A 20,339-nucleotide genomic window follows, 5' to 3' on the forward strand; every position below is an offset into this window, starting at 1 on the left:
CCAAAATAGAGCAGTCAGAAACAGGACATCAATTAGTCTCCTCTTATCTTGGAAACATTAAATATCGACACACTGTTTTATTTGAAATATCAAAATATTAAACAACAGCCCAGTTACAGGGATCATTAACATCAGCAGAAACAAACCCCAACTGTCAGAATGAACATGGTTCAGCCAGGATGTGCTCAACATCAGCAATAACAGTAGACTCCCACCCCTGCAGTCACTTGTGAACATGCTGGTGTGTCAGCAGGATGGATGAATGAGTGAATCCCTTCCCACACTCTGAGCAGGTGAACGGCCTCTCCCCAGTGTGAATTTGCTGGTGAGTAAGAAGTCTGGATGACTGAGTGAATCGCTTCCCACACTCCAAACAGGTGAATAGGCTCTCCCTGGTGTGAACTTGCTGGTGTGTTAGAAGGTTAAATGAACTAGTGGATCCCTTCCCACACTCAGCAGGTGAATGGCCTCTCCCCAGTGTGAACTCGCTGGTGTGTCAGCAGGGTTGATGATGAAGGGAATCCCTTTCCACACATGGAGCAAGTGAATGGGCTCGCCCCAGTGTGAACTTGTTGGTGTGTCAGAAGGTTGGATGACTGAGTGAAATGCTTCCCACAGTCAGAGCAGATGAACGGCCTCTCCCCAGTGTGAACTCGCTGGTGCCTCAGCAGATGGGATGACCGAGTGAATCCCTTCCCACACATGGGGCAGGTGAATGGCCTCTCCCCGGTGTGACTGCATCGATGAGTTTCCAGCTCAGACGGGTAACTGAATCCCTTTCCACAGTCCCCACATTTCCATGGTTTCTCCATGGTGCAGGTGTCCTTGTGACTCTCCATGTTTGGATGATCAGTTGAAGCCTCGTCCACACACACAACACGTGTAATGGTTTCTCCGTGCTGTGAATGGTGCAATGTTTTTTCAGGTTGTGTAACTGGTTAAAGCTCCTTCCAGTCAGTGCACTGGAACACTCACGCGGATGTGTGTGTCTCAGTGCTTTTCCAGTCATGCCGATTTGTGAAATATTTTCTCAAAGACAGAACAAGCAAATAATTCTCCTGCCACATTCAAAGGCCTGAGGAATCAAGTAACTGTCAGATCTTGACGTGATGTTTGGTTTCTGTTTCCAGTCTGAAAATCTCCCCTTCTAATATCCTGTAAAAGGAGATTACAGAACTCATCACTAAGTATAGAACAGACAATTCTAGATTCTATGGAACATTCTTTCCTCTCTTGTTCCCCCAAAGCTGTAAATCCCCATCCGACTCTCTCCCTCCTCCCTGTGCTGAAAGCCAAACACATCGCACGTCTCAAGACAGTTTGTCCTCCGCTCCCAGTTTTCACCACCAACTCTGGCTGGGTGCAATTCTACACTCACTGGTTCCCCTCCCTCTCCCTTCCCTGAAGGCGCTGACTCTGGCTGGGTTCAGTTCTACACTCACTGGTTCCCCTCCCCTGAAGGTGCTGACTCTGGCTGGGTTCAGTTCTACACTCTCTGGTTCTCCTCCCCTGAAGGTGCTGATTCTGGCTGGGTTCAGTTCTACACTCACTGGTTCCTCTCCCTCTCCTCCCCTGAAGGTGCTGATTCTGGCTGGGTTCAGTTCTACACTCACTGGTTCCCCTCCCTCTCCTCCCCTGAAGGTGCTGACTCTGGCAGGTTTCAGTTCTACACTCACTGGTCACCTGAAATATAAAAGAAAATAATGGAAATACTCAGGCAACATCTGTAGAGATAGAAATAGAGTTAGCGTATCAGGTCACTTTCCTTTCATCAGAACTGGAAAATAGGAGCAGGGGTCGGCCCTCCGGCCCCTCGAGCCTGCTCCGCCATTCAATAAGATCATGGCTGATCATCAACCTCAATTCCACTTTCCCGCCCCATCTCCCTATCTCTTGATTCCCCGAGACTCCAAAAATCTATCTATCTCAGTCTTGAATATAAGTTTTAAATTAGTGCAGAGGCAGGGAAAGAGGGGAGGAAAGACAGGAGTGATTAAATGACAAAAGGGATGATGCAGCAAGGCAAAAGGAGATGGTGATGGGACAAGAAACAAAAGATGGGTCTGGAGGAGGTGTAAATGGAGATCATTACCAACAGCTGCTGTACTAAACAATGGGAGCGGTGGTTATGGTGAAATTGTGGAACTCAATGTTGAGTCCGGAAGGTGAAATTCTGTGCCTCGAGCGTTATTAGAACAGTGGAGGAGGCCGAGGAGAGAGAGGTCAGAGAGGGAGTGGTCGGGAGAATTTCAATAACAAGCGATCAGAAACTCAGAGTCACGCTTGCGACTGAACGAAGGTGTTCCGCGATGCGATCATCCAATCTGCATTTGGTCTCTCCAATGTAGAGGACACTGCATCGTGAGCAGCGAATACAGTATACTAAATTCAAAGTAGTACAATAAATCGTTGTTTCACCTGGAAGGAGTGTCTGTGGCCCTGGATGGTGGGAAGGGAGGAGGTGAAAGGGCAGGTGTTGTATTTCCTATTTTAATGTAGGAAACGTGGCAGTTAATTTGTGCACAGAAAGCTCCCACAAACAGCAATGAACAGATAACGTATTTTCGTGATGTTGATTGAGGGATATATATTGGCCAGGACGCCGAGGTAACTCCCCTGCTCTTCTTCGATATAGTTCCATGGGATCTTTTAAATCCACTCGAGTTGCAGCCGGGTTCTCGGTTTAACGTCGCATCACAAGAGACGACATCTGACAGTGCAGTGCTGCACTGGAGTGCCAGCCTGGACTTTTGTGCTCAAGTCTCTGGAGTGGGACTTGAGCAGTTCAGAGAACAGGGTGATCTAAATCTGGGCCCACCTGTTACAATTCTATGGGCTGTAAACCGTCTCCCCGGCAATTACCAGCACCTTCAGAAGAGATGCTGAGAAAGCCCCTGTGTGCAGAGTGAGAACAAAATCAATGAGTCAATGATTTTCTCTCCCGCCCACTCTTTGTTGCTTTACAAATATGGACAAAGAAGTTCCTTTGAACCATCCCAATTTATAACTATATTACATAAGATGTGAAATCAGTTATTTTCTGTAAAATTCTTTTTTGATCAGTTTTCATAAAAATCCTCCACATATATTGCATATGACAGGGGACAAGAGAGAGAGGGAAACCAGTCTCTATTTCTCCTTCATTTACAGACCCTCCCTGGTCTGTCACCAATTCTCCTTCATTTACGACGCTCCCTGACCAATCACCAATTCTCCTTCATTTACAGACCCTCTCTGACCATTCGCCATTTCTCCCTCACTGACAGACACTCCCTGACCAATCACCAATTCTCCTTCATTTACAGACCCTCCCTGACCAATCACCAATTCTCCTTCATTTACAGACCCTCCCTGGCCTGTCACCATTTCTCCTTCATTTACAGGCACCCCCTGACCACTCCATGTTTCTGCTTCATTTGCAGACGCTCCCTGACGAGTCGCCGCTTTGTGGATCTTTCTGTTGTGGCTTTCAACAGAAGAAACCCTGTTGGGTGGGACAAACATTGCAATGTTTGGTAGTGAAATGGATTAGTTCAGGACAGACAGCAGGGATTATTTGAGGAAATAACAGTGCAGTGAGAAAGGAAATGCAGTGGATGTTGTGTAGATGGATTGTCAAAAGGTGTTTGATAAGGTGCCGGACAGGAGGCTTGTTGATCAAATTAAGGCTCATGTTATTAAAGGGAGTGGGGCAGCGTGGAGAGGAAGTTGGGTATAGGACAGAAAACAGAGAATAGTGGTTAATGGATGCTCTTCAGATCCAAGAAATGTAAACAGTGGTGTCCCCAGGGTCAGTGTTGGGACCATTGCTCTGCTCAATATAGAGAAATGATTTGGGCTTGGGTATATGGGGCACACGATCAAAATCTCCAGAGGAGACCAAAAAAGGGCCCATGGCCAACTGAAAGGACTGTACATAGTTTCAGTGTGAATACACAGGTTAGTAAATGGGGCAGGTAGATGTCAGCTGAAATGTAACAGAGAGAAATGTGAGGTGATACATTTTGGGACAAGGAAATTTTAAGAAAAGTACATTAAATGGTAAAAATGTAAAAGCAGTAGAGAAGCAGAATAGGAAAGAGGTGTTAGATTCTAGCTAATGCCTTGTCCTGTTAATTAGCAAGTCCAGTGTCAGAAACTATTACCTTAGCAAATAAATGTAAGATGAGCAGATTCTCTGTCCTCCACCGTAACTTATATTGACCCATCAATCAGAGTAAACATGCAAGTCCCGCGTGCCCACAGTAACTGACACAAGGTCAGCCCGCTGGATGGAACCTCGGGCGCCCTGAGCTTGATCTCCGGTGTCTCCAGTCCTGACTGTCCCCTTACATCAGTCTCCCCTCACTTTTATACACTGCAGTGATCCACCTCTGACACCTGACTCTTCTGTGTCTTCTCTGCTGGGTTTGGGCAGGAAGCTGGGAAAAGACAGCTGGAACTTCTCTAATCTGTGATTTACAAGGACACTTTCCCTGGTTCCCAGCAGTTACTTTTCTTCAGTAATTTTCTGATTATCTCTAAACTACCCTGCCTGCTGATAGTTGTTATTTCTTATAGTTTCACAATTATAGGGATAAATATCACACATTATAAATCTAATCTATTGTGACATTCACTCTGGTTTCAGCTTGCATTGTGGTTACTGACAGACAAACCCTGTTCATTCCCCTGATCTGATTACAGATTCCAACAGTGGATTCAGTGAATGGAATGTCTTATCAGTGTTGCCATGGCAACCTGTCTGCACCGAATCGATTGTCAAGTTTCTAACTCAGACTAAACTTCTCTTTCACGCTATACACATTATATCAGCCAGTTTATGTCATAGAATCCATAGAAATTTACAGCACGGAGGGAGGCCATTTCGGTCCATCGTGTCCATACCGGCCGACTAAGAGCTATCCAGCCTAATCCCATCTTCCAGCTCCAGGTCCGTAGCCCTGCAGGTTACGGCACTTCAAGTGCACATCCAAGTATTTTTAAATGTGGTGAGGGTTTGTGCCTCTACCACCTTTTCAGGCAGTGAGTTCCAGACTCCCACCACCCTTTGGGTAAATACATTTCCCCTCATGTCTCCTCTATACCTCCATCCAATTACTTTAAATCTAGACCCTCTGGTTGTTGACCCCTCTGCCAAGGGAAACAGGTCTTTCCTATCTACTCTATCCAGGCCCCTCATAATCTTATACACTTCAATCAGGTCTCCCCTCAGCCTCCTCTGTTCTAAAGAAAACAGACCTAGACTATCCAATCTTTCCTCATAGCCAAAGTTCTACAGACCAGGCAACATTCTTGTAAATCTCCTCTACACCCTTTCCAGTGCAATCACATCTTTCCTGTAATATGGTGACCAGAACTGCACACAGTACTCCAGCTGCGGCCTAACCAGTGTTTTATGCAGTTCAAGCATAATGTCCTTGGCTCTTATATTCCATGTCTCGACTAATAAAGGCAAGTATTCCACATGCCTTCTTAATCACCTTATCTACCTGGCCTGCTACCTTCAGGGATCTGTGAACCTACACTCCAAGGTCCATTTGTGCCTCTACACCTTTCAATGCCATACCAGTTAATGTGTATTCCTTTGTCTTATTAGACCTCCCCAAATGCATTACCTCACACTTCTCCGGATTGAATTCCATTTGTCACTGTTCTTCAGCTTTCTTCATTATCAACTACACAGCCTATTTTAGTGTCATCTGCAAACTTCTTAATCATACCCCCAACATTTAGGTGCAAGTCATTGATACATACCATAAAAAGCAAGGGACCCTGCACTGAGCCCTGCAGAACCCCACTGGATACAGACTTCCAGTCACAAAACACCCATCAACCATTACCCTTTGCTTCCTTCCTCTGAGCCAATTTTGGATCCAACTTGCCCCTTTACCTTGGATCCCATGGGCTTTTACTTTCATAACCAATCTGCCATGTGGGACCTTATCAAAAGATTTGCTAAGATTAATTTGCACTACAATATACGCACTGATCTTATCGACCCTCCTGGTTACCTCCTTGAAAAATTCAATCAAGTTAGTCAGGCATGACCTTCCCTTAATAAATCCATGCTGACTGTCCTTGATTAATCCATGTCTTTCCAAATGAAGATTTATTCTTTCCGTCAGGATTTTTTGCAATACTTTTCCCACCACTGAGGTTAGCGTACTGGCCTGTAATAACTCGGTCTATCCCTTTCTCCCTTTTTAAGCAAAGGTCTTGGTCGGCAGGTGCAGACACGATGGGCCGAAATGGCCTCCTTCCATACTGTACATTTTTTTGATTCTATGAAAAAGTCCCGTTCATTCCTACTCTGTTTTCTGTCCATTAACCAATCCTCAATCCATGCTAATATATTACCCTTAATCCCATGAGATGTATTTTAGCCATTTTATGTTAATATCTCTAAAACCTAGAAGGGCTTCAGATACACAAACCTTTAAAAGTGGGAGGACAAGTTGATGAAGTGGTTAAAAAGCACATGTGATCCTAAGTTTTATAAATAGGGGTGTGGAGTACAAAAGGGCAGAGGTCATGTAAACCTGTACTAATCATTGGTTCGACTGCAGTTCGAATATTGTGTCAGGTTTTGGGGATCTTACACCAGGAAGGATGTCGAGGCCATGGAGAGGGTGCAGAGAGATTCACTGAGACGATACCAGGGACAAGAGCCTTTAGTTATCAGGGGAGATTGGAGAAACTGGGGCTCTTTTCATTAGAACAAAGGAGAATTGGAGATCTGAGGGAGGTGGTCAGAATGTGATCAGGTAAATGAGGAAAAACTATTTCCACCAGTCGGTGAGTCAGTAACTCGAGGACATCAAATTCAAATCATCACCAAAAGGCTCAGACCCAGGGAGGAACTATCGAGCACACTGCACAACAATGTTCGGGACACTCACTGTCCCTCTGCATCTGTGTCCAGGTGATGGGTTTCTCTTATCTTTGGGTTAAATGATGTTCTCATCGAGGTGATGATGTCAGTGCTGGGGAATGGGATATTCTGAGATCATATTGTCTGCCTGAAGCACTCTGCAGTCAGCTACAGCATGGGTTAGATACAGAGTAAAGCTCCCTCTACACTGTCCCATCAGCCACTCCCAGGGCAGGTACAGCACGGGTTAGATACAGAGTAAAGCTCCCTCTACACTGTCCCATCAACCACTCCCAGGGCAGGTACAGCACGGGTTAGATACAGAGTAAAGCTCCTTCTACACTGTCCCATCAAACACTGCCAGTCCACAATGAGCAGGGCTCAGTGAGGTTGGTTGCGAGGCACTGCAGTGATGTCATAAAGCAGGCCATTCAGCCCAGCTGGTCCTCTCCGTGTCCCTTTAAAGGTGGAGAGCTGGGACATCCTGTCTCAACACACATTCCCCCTCTTCATACTGAGAATCCCTGGGGAAGGCCAGGTCCAGAGTGTGGAACATATCCAGGGGGAAAGAGAGAGAAGGTGTGGTAAATCAAGGAGTAGGGACTGAGGGACACCAAGCTGAAGTTTTAGAGGAAGAGTGAGTTCAGTAGTTTAAGATCCAGGGAGAGAACAAGGCATATTGCACAAATTGCTACTATTTTACCCTTCTCTTCCTCTCCACCCCTGATGGTGCTGACTCTGGCTGGGTTCAGTACTGCACTCACTGGTTCCTCTCCCTCTCCACCCCTAAAAGGTGCTGACTCTGGCTGGGTTCCATTCTGCATTCACCAATACATGACCCATGTGCCCAATTTCCCTGTATGAACCTCGACAGCGAGTGTCAACAGGCTATTCCACTGTCCTCACCTGAGGCCTCACACGTGTATTTTCCAGCAGGGTCACTGGACCCTCCTCCCAATGGCTCAGTGGGTAAAGGTAACGCCCAGTGTGACTGAATCATAGGAACAGGAGGGACCCAGGTTTAATCCTGTCTGCATATCCTCTCCTTCTAATCCCCTGTAAAAGCTGTTTACAAATATCATCAGGAACATAGGAACAGGAAAAGACCATTCGGCCCCTTGAGCCTGTTCCGCCATTCAATTAAATCATGGCTGATCAGTATTTTAACTCCGTCTACCTGCCTTGGTTCCATCGCCCTTAATACCTTTGCCGAAGAAGAATCTATCAACCTCAGTTTTGTAATTTTCAATTATCCCCCATCCTCAGTTTTATTGGGAACAGAGTTCTTGATTTCCACTACCCTTGAAGAACATATGAGGATAAGAAATCGGAGGAGTGGGCCATGCGGTCCCTCGAGCCTGCTCCGCCATTCAATAAGATCATGGCTGATCTTCTCCCTCAACTCCACTTTCCCTCACTATCCCCGTGTCCCTTGATTCCTTTCGTGCCCAAAAATCTATCGATCTCAGCCCTGAATATACTCAATGACTGAGCATCCACAGTCCTCTGGATTAGAGAATTCCAAAGATTCACATCCCTGAGTGAAGACATTTCTCATCTCAGTCCTAAATAGCCGACCCCTTATCCCAAGACTGTGACCCCTATTTCTAGACTCTCGAGCCAAGAGAAACAGCCTCTCAGCATTTGTGTGAGGAAGTGCTTCCTGACATCACCCCTGAATGGCCTAGCTCTGACTTGAAGGTTATTTCCCCTTGTTGTGGACTCCCTCACCACTCCTTGAGTGGTCTGCACAGTGCGGTCTTAAACGGAGTGTACTTAAACAGAATGGTTTATTTGGGAACTTGGAAAGAGTGGGAATTGGGAGAAGAGGGGGAAGGAGTTGCAGCTTTTTGCCACACTGTTTGTAATGCTTTGTGTTACAGGTAGATATTTAATGTCATTATCCATTACTCAATGCAGATCAAGTAAGAAATCAAAGAACTAAACTGTAAAATAAGTTACTTAAATACAAATGTAATAACATTTAATTAAATAGAACATGGTGATATAGGGCTGGCAGTGCAGGTGGTGTGTCACAAATGCAGCATGTGGGAGTTTGTGGGGAGCATTGTGATCCCGGACAAACACCTTTGCAGTAAGTGCATGCATCCTGAGGAGCTTCAGCTCAGAGTTGTTGAGCTGGAGTCTGAGGTGCAGACATTGTGGGGCATCAGGGAGGGGGGAGTTATCTGGACACTTTGAAAGGGAATGTAGTTGTGTTGGGGGACAGTATAGTCAGAGAGATAGATACTGTTCTCTGCAGACGCGACCGGAAGTTTCGAAGGTTGTGTTGCCTGCCCGGTGCCAGGGCTAAAGAATCTCCTCACAGCTGGAGAAGAACTTGGAGTGAGAAGGGGGGGATCCAGTTGTCGTGGTCCATGTAGGAACCAACAACATAGGTAGAACTAGAAATGAGGTTCTGCTGAAGGAGTCGGGGTCCAAATTAAAAAGCAGAACCTCAAAGGTAATAATCTCTGGATTGTTAAGTGAGCCACGCGGCAATTGGTACAGGGATAAGCAGATTGGAAAGTTAAAAGTGTGACTCAAAGAGTGGTGTGGGAGGCAAGGGTTTTGCTTCATGGACACTGGCACCAGTACTAGGGAAAGACGGAGCTGTTCCATTGGGACAGGCCCTACTTAAAACGGGCTAGAGGCTAGAACCAGGGTCAAAGTCCGAGGTCCCATGGAGGGACAAAGCCGGTGTCAGCAGGATGGGGCCGACACGGAGCATCGACGAACCGCTGTCCAAATTCAGAGACAGGTGGAGCAGGCGAGTGAAGTCCAGAGGCTATTTGAGGGGCAGAGAGTTCGAGGAGGGAGGTTGTTGCCATAGGAATCAGAGTCGGTGGCGGGAAAGGAAGCTGATGGCGAAACAGATGCAAGTTGGAGGTCACCGTAGGTCAATAAGAATATAAGAATTAGGAACAGGAGTAGGCCATCTAGACCCTTGAGCCTGCTCCGCCATTCAATAAGATAATCGCTGATCTGGCTGTGGACTCAGCTCCACTTACCCGCCCTCTCCCCATAACCCTCAATTCCCTTATTGGTTAAAAATCTATCTATCTGTGACTTGAAAACATTCAATGAGCTAGCCTCGACTGCTTCCTTGGGCAGAGAATTCCAGATTCACAACCCTCTGGGAAATTCCTTCTCAACTCGGTTTTAAATTGGCTCCCCCGTATTTTAAGGCTGTGCCCCCTAGTTCTCGTCTCCCCTACCAGTGGAAACAACCTCTCTGCCTCTATCTTGTCTATCCCTTTCATTATTTTAAACGTTTCTGTAAGATCACCCCTCATCCTTCTGAACTCCAACGAGTAAAGACCCAGTCTACTCAATCTATCATCATAAGGTAACCCCCTCATCTCCGGAATCAGCCTAGTGAATCGTCTCTATACCCCCTCCAAAGCTAGTATATCCTTCCTTAAGTAAGGTGACCAAAACTGCACGCAGTACTCCAGGTGCGGCCTCACCAATACCCTGTATAGTTGCAGCAGGACCTCCCTGCTTTTGTACTCCATTCCTCTCACAATGAAGGCTAACATTCTATTCACCTTCCTGATTACCTGCTGCACCTGCAAACTAACTTTTTGGGATTCATGCACAAGGACCCCCAGGTCCCTCTGCACCTCAGCATATTGTAATTTCTCCCCATTCAAATAATATTCCCTTTTACTGTTTTTTTCCCCCCAAGGTGGATGACTTCACACTTTCCGACATTGTATTCCATCTGCCAAACCTTCGCCCATTCGCTTAACCTATCCAAATCTCTTTGCAGCCTCTGTGTCCTCTACACAACTCGCTTTCCCACTAATCTTAGTGTCATCTACAAATTTTGTTACACTACACTCTGTCCCCTCTTCCAGGTCATCTATGTATATTGCAAACAGTTGTGGTCCCAGCACTGATCCCTGTGGCACACCACTAACCACCGATTTCCAACCCGAAAAGGACCCATTTATCCCGACTCTCTGCTTTCTGTTCGCCAGCCAATTCTCTATCCATGCTAATACATTTCCTCTGACTCCGCGTACCTCTATCTTCTGCAGTAACCTTTTGTGTGGCACCTTATCGAATGTCTTTTGGAAATCTAAATACACCACATCCATCGGTACACCTCTATCCACCATGCGCGTTATATCCTCAAAGAATTCTAGTAAATTAGTTAAACATGATTTCCCCTTCATGAATCCATGCTGCGTCTGCTTGATTGCACTATTCCTATCTAGATGTCCTGCTATTTCTTCCTTAATGATAGTTTCAAGCATTTTCCCCACTACAGATGTTAAACTAACCGGCCTATAGTTACCTGCCTTTTGTCTGCCCCCTTTTTTTAAACAAACAGAGGCGTTACATTAGCTGCTTTCCAATCCGCTGGTACCTCCCCAGAGTCCAGAGAAGCGGCAGAGAAAATTAAAACCACAAGCCAGCGAGCAGCAAAGCTGGAAACCGGTAGAATGATCAGTTGAAGCCTCGTCCACACACAGAACACATGTATGGTTTCTCCCTGCTGTGAATGGTGCGATGTTTTTTTCAGGCTGTGTAACTGGTTAAAGCTCTTTCCACAGGCAGTGCACTGGAACACTCTCACACGGGTGTGTGTGTCTCGGTGCTTTTCCAGTCACACTGATGTTTGAAATCTGTTCCCACAGACAGAACAGAGAAACATTTCTCCTTCCACATTCAAAGGCTGATGATATTCAAGTCCTGAGAAATCGAATAACTACATCAGATCTTGACGTGATGTTTCATTTGAGTTTCCTGTCTGCAAATCTCACCTTCTAATACACTGTGAAAGGAGATTTCAAAACTCATCATTGAAAGTACAGGACAGAAATTCAGAATAGGCATATGTACTTTCCATGGAAGATTCTTTCCTTTCTTGTTCCCATAAAGCTGTAAATCCCTGTCCCACACATTGTCCCTCCTGCTGTGCTGAAATCCAAGCACATCGCACATCTCCTAGACTGTTTCTCCTCCACTCCCAGTTTTCACTACCAATTCTGGCTGGGTTCAGTTCTACAGTCACTGGTTCCCCTCCCTTTACTCCCCTGAAGGTGCTGACTCTGGCTGGGTTCAGTTCTACACTCACCAGTTTCTTTCCACTATGTGACCCATGTGCCCAATCTCCATGTGTGAACCTCGACAGTGATTAGTGTGCAAAATTAAAGCACATGGTATTGGGGGTAATGTGCTGACGTGGATAGAGAACTTGTTGGCAGACAGGAAGCAGAGAGTCGGGATGAATGGGTCCTTTTCAGAATGGCAGGCAGTGACTAGAGGAATGCCGCAGAGCTCGGTGCTGGGACCCCAGCTACTTACAATATACATTAATGATTTATATGAAGGAATTGAGTGTAATATCTCCAAGTTTGCAGATGACACTAAGCTGGGTGGCAGTATGAGCTGTGAGGAGGATACTAAGAGGCTGCAGGTTGACTTGGACAGGTTAGGTGAGTGGGGAAATGCATGGCAGATGCAGTATAATGTGGATAAATGTGAGGTTATCCACTTTGGGGGCAAAATCACGAAGGCAGAATATTATCTGAATGGCGGCAGATTAGGAAAAGGGGAGGTGCAACGAGACCTGGGTGTCATGGTACATACATCAGTCATTGAAAGTAGGCATGCAGGTACAGCAGGGCAGTGAAGGCGGCAAATGGTATTTTGACCTTCACAGCTAGGAGATTTGAGTACAGGAGCAGGGAGGTCTTACTGCCGTTGTACAGGTGAGGCCTCACCTGGAATATTGTGTTCAGTTTTGGTCTCCTAATCTGAGGAAGGACATTTTTGCTATTGAGTGCTGCGAAGGTTCTATTGTTGAGGCCAATTCACTAAATATATTCAAAAAGGAGTTAGATGAAGTCCTTACTACTAGGGGAATCAAGGGGTATGGTGAGAAAGCAGGAATGGGGTACTGAAGTTGCATGTTCAGCCATGAACTCATTGAATGGCGGTGCAGGCTAGAAGGGCCGAATGGCCTACTCCTGCACCTATTTTCTATGTTTCTATGTTCACCTGGCTGATTCCGAGGATGGCAGGACTGACATATGAGGAGAGACTGGATTGACTGGGCCTGTATTCACTGGAGTTTAGAAGGATGAGAGGGGATCTCATAGAAACATCTAAAATTCTGACGGGACTGGACAGGTTAGATGCAGGAAGAATGTTCCCGATGTTGGGAAAGTCCAGAACCAGGAGACACAGTCTAAGGATGAGGGTAAGCCATTTAGGACTGAGATGAAGAGAAACTTCTTCACTCAGAGAGTTGTTAATCTGTGGAATTCCCTACCGCAGAGAATTGTTAATGCCAGTTCATTGGATATATTCAAGAGGGAGTTAGATATGGCCCTTACGGCTAAAGGGATCAAGGGGTATGGAGAGAAAGCAGGAAAGGGGTACTGAGGTGAATGATCAGCTATTATCTTATTGAATGTTCGAAAGACCGAATGGCCTACTCCTGCACCTAGTTTCTATGTTTCTATGTCCTCACCTGAGGCCTCACACGTGCATTTTCCAGCAGGGTCACTGGAGCCTCCTCCCAATGGGTAAAGGTAACACCCAGTGTGACTGAATCATAGGAACAGGAGGGGCCCAGGTTTAATCCTGTCTGCATATCCTCCCTTTCTAATCCCCTGTAACAGCTGTTTACAAAAGTCATCACTGTGTAGGAACAGAGGAACAGAAAAAGGCCATTCAGCCCCTTGAGCCTGTTGTGCCATTCAGTTAGATCGTGGCTGATCAGTATTTTAACTCCATCTACCTGCCTTGGTTCCATCGCCCTTAATACCCTTGCCGAAGAATAATTTATCAATCTCAGTTTTGGAATTTTCAATTAGCCCCAGCCTCAATTTTATGGGGAACAGAGTTCCGGATTTCCACTACGCTGTAAGAGCATAAGAAATAGGAGCAAGAGTAGATCGTACGGCCCCTCTCGCCTGCCGCGCCATTCAATAAGATCAAGGTTGATCTTGTACTTCAACTCCACTTTCCCCGTATCCCTGGATTCCTTCAGTGTCCAAACATCTATCGATCTCGGCCCTGAATACACTCAATGACTGAGCATCCACAGCTCTTTGGGGCAGAGAATTCCAAAGATTCACAACCCTTTGAGTGAAGACATTTCTCCACATCTCAGTCCTAAATGGCCGTCCGTTATCCTGAGACTATGACCCCTAGTTCTAGACTCTCCAGACAAGAGAAACAGCCAATCAGCATTTGTGTGAGGAAGTGCTTCCTGACATTAGTCCTGAATGGCCGAGCTCTGATTTTAAGGTTGTGTCCCCTTGTTGTGGACTCCCTCACCAGAGGAAATAGTTTCTCTCCATCCACCCCATCAACTCCTTTAATCATCTTAAACATCTCAATTACATCACCCCTTAATCTTCTATATTTCTCATAATTTACAAACTTCATCACTAAGTACAGGATCATAGAATCACAGAAGTTTACAGCACTGAGAGGCCATTCAGCCCATCGTGTCTGTGCTGGCCGACAGAGCTATCCAGCCAAATCCCACTTTTCAGCTCTTGGTCCGTGGCCTTGTAGATCACGGCACTTCAAGTGCACATCCAAGTTCGTTTTAAATGCTACAAGGGTTTCTGCCTCTACCACCCTTTCAGGCAGTGGTCTCCAGACACCTACCACCTCTGGGTGAAGAGATCTCCCCTCTAAACCTCCTACCACTTTATAATCTACGCCCCCCTGGTTGTTGACCCTCTGCTGAGGGAAATAGGTCCTTCCTATCCACTCTATCTAGGCCCCTCATAATTTTATACACCTCAATTAGGTCTCCCCTCAGCCTCCTCTATTCCATAAAAAAACCCCAGCCTATCCCATCTTTCCTCATAGCTAAATTCTCCAGTCCAGGTAACATCCTCCTAAATCTCCTCTGTACCCTCTCTAGTGCAATGACATCTTTCTTATAATGTGGTGACCAGAACTGCACACAGTACTCTCGCTGTGACCTAAGTAGTGTTTTATACAGTTCAAGCATAACCTCCCTACTCTTGTATTCTGTGCCGCGGCTAATAAAGGCAAGTATTCTGCATGCCTTCTTAACCACCTTATCTACTTCCTGCGACCTTCAGAAATCTGTGGACATGCCCTCCAAGGTCCCTTTGTTCTTTTACACCTCATTGTCCTACGATTTATTGTGTATTCCCTTGCCTTGTTAACCCTCCACAAATGCATTACCTCACACTTTTCCGGATTGAGTTCCATTTGCCACTGTTCTGTCCACCTGACCAGTCCATTGATATCTTCCTGCAGTCTATAGCTTTCTTTTTCACTATCAACCACACAGTCAACTTTTGTATCATCTTCCTTGCATTGAAGTATATACTATTTAGCATTGCCAAACCATGGAAGAGAGCGGCTGGGACACATTTCTGACACAGCTCAAGATTAACCCGCACGGCGACTTTGTTGTCGGTGATGATAGACGAGAAAGACCAAAGTGCCATTTGGCCCCCTCAGTGTGGCCCTGAAGGACTGTGTCCAGGCTGAAGTTCTGTTCCCACCGTACAATCCTCCCCCCAGATTGTCCTCTCTGAGTTCGCCAGGTGATGCTAAACACTCAGGTGGGAAAGACAAAAATCCACAGCAATGTGTGAAAAGCAAAGCTGATTTATTTCCCATTCATCCAGAATATTAAACTCCAGCCCAGTTATAGGAGTCATCAGCAGAAAAATAAACCAACTGTCAGAATGAACATGGTTCAGTCCGGGATGTGATTAACAGTAGCAAGAACAGCAGAATCCCACCTCTGCAGTCACTTGTGAACTCGCTGGTGTTTCAGCAGGATCGAAGACTGAGTGAATCCCTTCCCACACTCTGAGCAGGTGAACGGCCTCTCCCCAGTGTGAATGCGCTGGTGTTCAGTGAGGAAGGATGACCGAGTGAATCCCTTCCCACACTCTGAGCAGGTGAACGGTCTCTCCCCAGTGTGAGTGCGCTGGTGTCTCAGAAGGTCGGATGACTGAACGAATCCCTTCCCACACTCGGAGCAGGTGAACAGCCTCTCTGCAGTGTGAACTCGCTGATGTCTCAGAAGGTCGGATGACCGAATGAATCCCTTCCCACACACGGAGCACCTGAACGGTCTCTCCCCAGTGTGAACACGTTGATGGCAGCTCAGTTCCGCTGAATTTTTATAGCACTTCCTGCAGTCCGGGCATTTAAAAGGTCTCTCGTCAGTGTGAATACGCTGGTGTCTCAGAAGGTTGGATGACTGAGTGAATCCCATCCCACAATCAGAGCAGGTGAAGGGCCTCTCCACGGTGTGCACTCGGTGTTTCAGCAGGTCAGATGACCGAGTGAATCCCTTCCCACACTCCGAGCAGGTGAACGGTCTCTCCCCAGTGTGAACTCGTTGGTGTCTCAGCAGGTTGCATGAATCAGTGAATCCCTTCCCACACTCAGAGCAGGTGAACGGCCTCTCCCTAGTGTGAACTCGCTGGTGTCTCAGCAGGCTACCTGACCGACTGAATCCTTTCCCACACACAGAGCAGGTGAACGGCCTCTCCCCAGTGTGAGTGCGCTGGTGTATAGCGAGTTTAGATGATCGACTGAACCCAGTCCCGCAGTGAGAGCACCTGAATGGGCTCTCCCCGGTGTGAACACGTTGATCGTACGTCAGTTCCCCGGAATGTTTATAGCTCTTCCCACAGTCCGGGCACTTAAAAAGTCTCTCGTCAGTGTGAACTCGCTGGTGTATCAGAAGGTGGGATGAACGAGCGAATCCCTTCCCACACTTGGAGCAGGTGAACGGCCTCTCCCCGGTGTGACTGCGCTTGTGTCTCAATAGGCCAGAGATTTGGCTGAAGCCTTGTCCACACACAGAACACGTGTACACTTTCTCCCCACTGTCAACGGTGCTTTTTGCTTCCATATTGAGAGGCCGATGATATTCGGGTCCCGATGAATCGAGTGACGCTGTCAGATCTTGATGCGGTCTGCGATTCGAGTTTCCCGTCTGCAAATCCTCCCCTTCTAATACCCTGTAAAATTAATTTAAAACAGGAAAAAGGGAGTGTGAGAGAGAAAACAGAGGCAGATTAGTAATTTGAACTTAATGAGCCTGCTAATTTGTGGGGCTGGCACTAGAACAAAGTGACCATGAAAGCGACCGAATTGTCGTAAAAACCCAACTGGTTCACTAATGTCTGATTCTGGCTGGGTTCAGTTCTACACTCACTGGTTCTCCTCCCCTGAAGGTGCTGACTCTGGCTGGGTTCAGTTCTACACTCACCAGTTTCTCTCCAATATGTGACCCATGTCCACGTGTGAATCTCGACAGTGAGTGTCGACAAGCTATTCCCCTGTCCTCACCTGAGGCCTCACACGTGCATTTTCCAGCAGGGTCACTGGAGCCTCCTCCCAATGGCTCAGTGGGTAAAGGCACCGACCAGTGTGACTGAGTCACATTAACAGGAGGGGCCCAGGTTTAATCCCCTCGGCGTATCCTCTCCTTCTAAACCTCTGTAAAAGCTGTTTACAAAAGTCGTCACTGTAAGTAGGAACATAGAAACAGGAATAGGCCATTCGGCCCCTTGAGCCTGATCAATTGGCCCCCAGCCTCAGTTATATGGGAAACATCGAGTTCTGCATTTCCATTACCCTTTAAGAACACAAGAAATTGGAGCAGGATTAGGCCCATTGGCCCCTCGAGCCTGCTCCACCATTCAGTAATATCATGGCTGATCTTCTACCTCAACTCCACTCTGGTTACCGACCCTTCTGACACTGAAAATTATTTCTCCTTATTAAGAGGGTTGGCGGACTGGAGGAGATTACAGAGATAGGGAGGGGCAAGGCCTTGGAGGGTGTCATGTATGTAACCACAATGTAACACCACTGTATTACTGTATACACTCAACCTAGATGCACACCTTGACAAGGGGTGAACTTGTGGGAGACACTCCTTACCTGATCACACAGGTGTAAAAAGAGAGGTCCCACACAGGGTCATCATCTTTGGAGTCCTGCAAATAAAGAGAGCAGGTCACAGAGTTACCTTGTCCCCAGAATGTGCCTCGTGTGGTTTCATGCTGTAGAGTAAGGACTTTACATTGGCGACAAGAAACGGGAATTCACGAGAATGGCCACCGGTAGCACAGAGGAACGGTACTGTGCTGGGGAAGACTGGGACGATTCTGTCGAGAGGCTTCAGCAAAGCTTCATTACGAAAGAATGGCTAGATGATGCAGCGGCTGACAAGCGAAGGGCTCATCTTTTGATCGGCTGCGGACCAAAGACTTTCATGCTCATGAAGGACTTACTAGCACCCGAAAAGCCGGCGGACAAAACCTTTGAAGAACTTACTGAATTGATCGGGGAGCACCTCAAACCGGCGAGTAGCATACATATAGCCTGACACAGATTCTACACCCACTGACGTCATGAAGGACAGAGCATACCGGACTTCGTAGCGGACCTCTGGCGTTTGGCCAGCCTCTAAGTTCACAGACGCCTGCACGGGGATTTGCTAAGGGATTTCTTTATCGAGGGCATCGGTCATGCGGGAATTTCCACAAATTAATTGAGACCAAGGATTTGACCTTAGAAGCGGCGGCGTTGATGGCTCAAACTTTCATGGCGGGGGAGGAAGACACGAAAATAATATACGCGCGCAACTCTGCCTCTAACGCGGTGATGGATCAGGGAGTCAACATCATCAATGTGACTCAGGCAGGCAGGGGCAGTCCAACATTCCCCAGGCAGCAATAGACCCCAGAGTAGGACTGTAACAGACAATGGCAGGCTGAACGGACATTCACGCCATCACAGTGGACAATGTGGCTCGGGACGGGGCCATTGACACCCACTAATAGGGTACTTAAGAGCAGTCAAAGGGACAGTCAGCGAGGAATGCCTGGCCATAGTCCCTTTGTTCCCAACAATAGAAACTTTAACTCATGCTGGAGGTGTGGGGGAAAACACTCAGCTAGATCTTGCAGATTTCAACAGTTTGTCTGCAGGAACTGTAATCTCAGTGGCCATTTAGCTCAAATGTGCAGGAAGCCTGCAACCAGACTAATATATGAGGCGGATGGACCAGAAGAGGGTTCTTTGAGGCAGGATGACTTTTGGGGCGAATCGATGGATGCCGAAGCTTAGCGGGTCCATGTGGCGAATATTCACAGCTCATACACCAGAACGCCATCAATGATGATGAGCGTTTTATTAAACAGCATCCCTGTACGCATGGAGCTGGACACTGGGGCCAGCCTGTCACTCATGGGCGTTCAGCAATTTGAGAAGCTATGGCCACTTAAAGCCAACAGACCCAAATTAGCACATATAGACACAATTACGGACTTACACCAAAGAAATCATTCCGGTACTAGGCAGTGCAATGTTGGCTGTCACACCCAATGGGATAGTGAATCGGCTGCCACTCTGGATTGTCCCGGGCAATGGTCCAGCACTGTTGGGGAGGAGCTGGTTAGCCGAGATGAACTGGAAATGGGGGGATGTTCACGCAATGTCGTCTGTGGAGTGAAGTTCGTGCTCACAAGTCCTACAACAATTCGATTCACTATTCCAACCGGGCGTCGGGACTTTCAAAGGCACTAAGGTAGTGATACACATCACCCCAGACGCCAGGCCAGTGCACCACAAAGCCAGAGCGGTGCCATATGTGATGCGGGAAAAGATCGAGTGTGAATTGGACCGGTTGTTGAGAGAGGGCATCATCTCGCCTGTTGAATTCAGCGACTGGACGAGCCCCATCATGCCCGTCCTAAAAGAGGATGGCTCTGTCAGGATCTGTGGAGACTACAAGGCCACCATCAATCTGGTGTCCCTACAAGATCAATACCCGCTCCCGACAGCAGAGGACCTCTTCGCCACGCTGGCAGGCTGCAAGCTGTTCACCAAGTTTGACCTCACTTCAGCCTATATGACCAAGGAACTGGCCGACGAATCTAAACTACTGACCACCATCACCACGCACAAGGGACTGTTCGTTTATAACAGGTGCCTGTTTGGCATTAGATCAACGGCCGCAATTTTTCAATGATTCATGGAAAGCCTGCTTAAATCCATTCCTGGAATGATCGTATTCCAGGACGACATCCTCATCACGGATCGAGACACCGAGGAACATCTCCACAACTTGGAGGAGGTGCTATGCCGACTGGACCGGGTAGGCCTGCGACTCAAGAAGTCTAAATGTCTGTTCTTAGCTCCTGAGGTTGAGTTTCTGGGCACGAGGGTTGCTGCAGATGGGATTCGGCCCACCGAATCCAAAACAGAGGCGATTCGACGAGCACCCAGGCCCTGCAACACATCGGAGTTGCGTTCATTCCTGGGACTCGAACTATTTCGGGAACTTTCTGTCGAACTTGAGCATGTTGTTGGAGCCGCTACACGTGCTCCTGCATAAAGATTGCGATTGGTTTTGGGGGGACTGTCAGGAACGGGCTTTTGATCAGGCGCGAAACCTACTTTGTTCAAACAAGTT

General features: G+C 47.2%; 1 pseudogene; it reads right to left on the minus strand.

Moving 5' to 3' along the window:
- Positions 1 to 20,339, minus strand: part of LOC139273796 (zinc finger protein 585A-like) — a 280,327-nt pseudogene that overhangs the window by 225,937 nt on the left and 34,051 nt on the right.

Source organism: Pristiophorus japonicus, chromosome 9 (genome assembly GCF_044704955.1).
Source record: "Pristiophorus japonicus isolate sPriJap1 chromosome 9, sPriJap1.hap1, whole genome shotgun sequence".
NCBI classification, from domain to species: Eukaryota; Metazoa; Chordata; class Chondrichthyes; family Pristiophoridae; genus Pristiophorus; species Pristiophorus japonicus.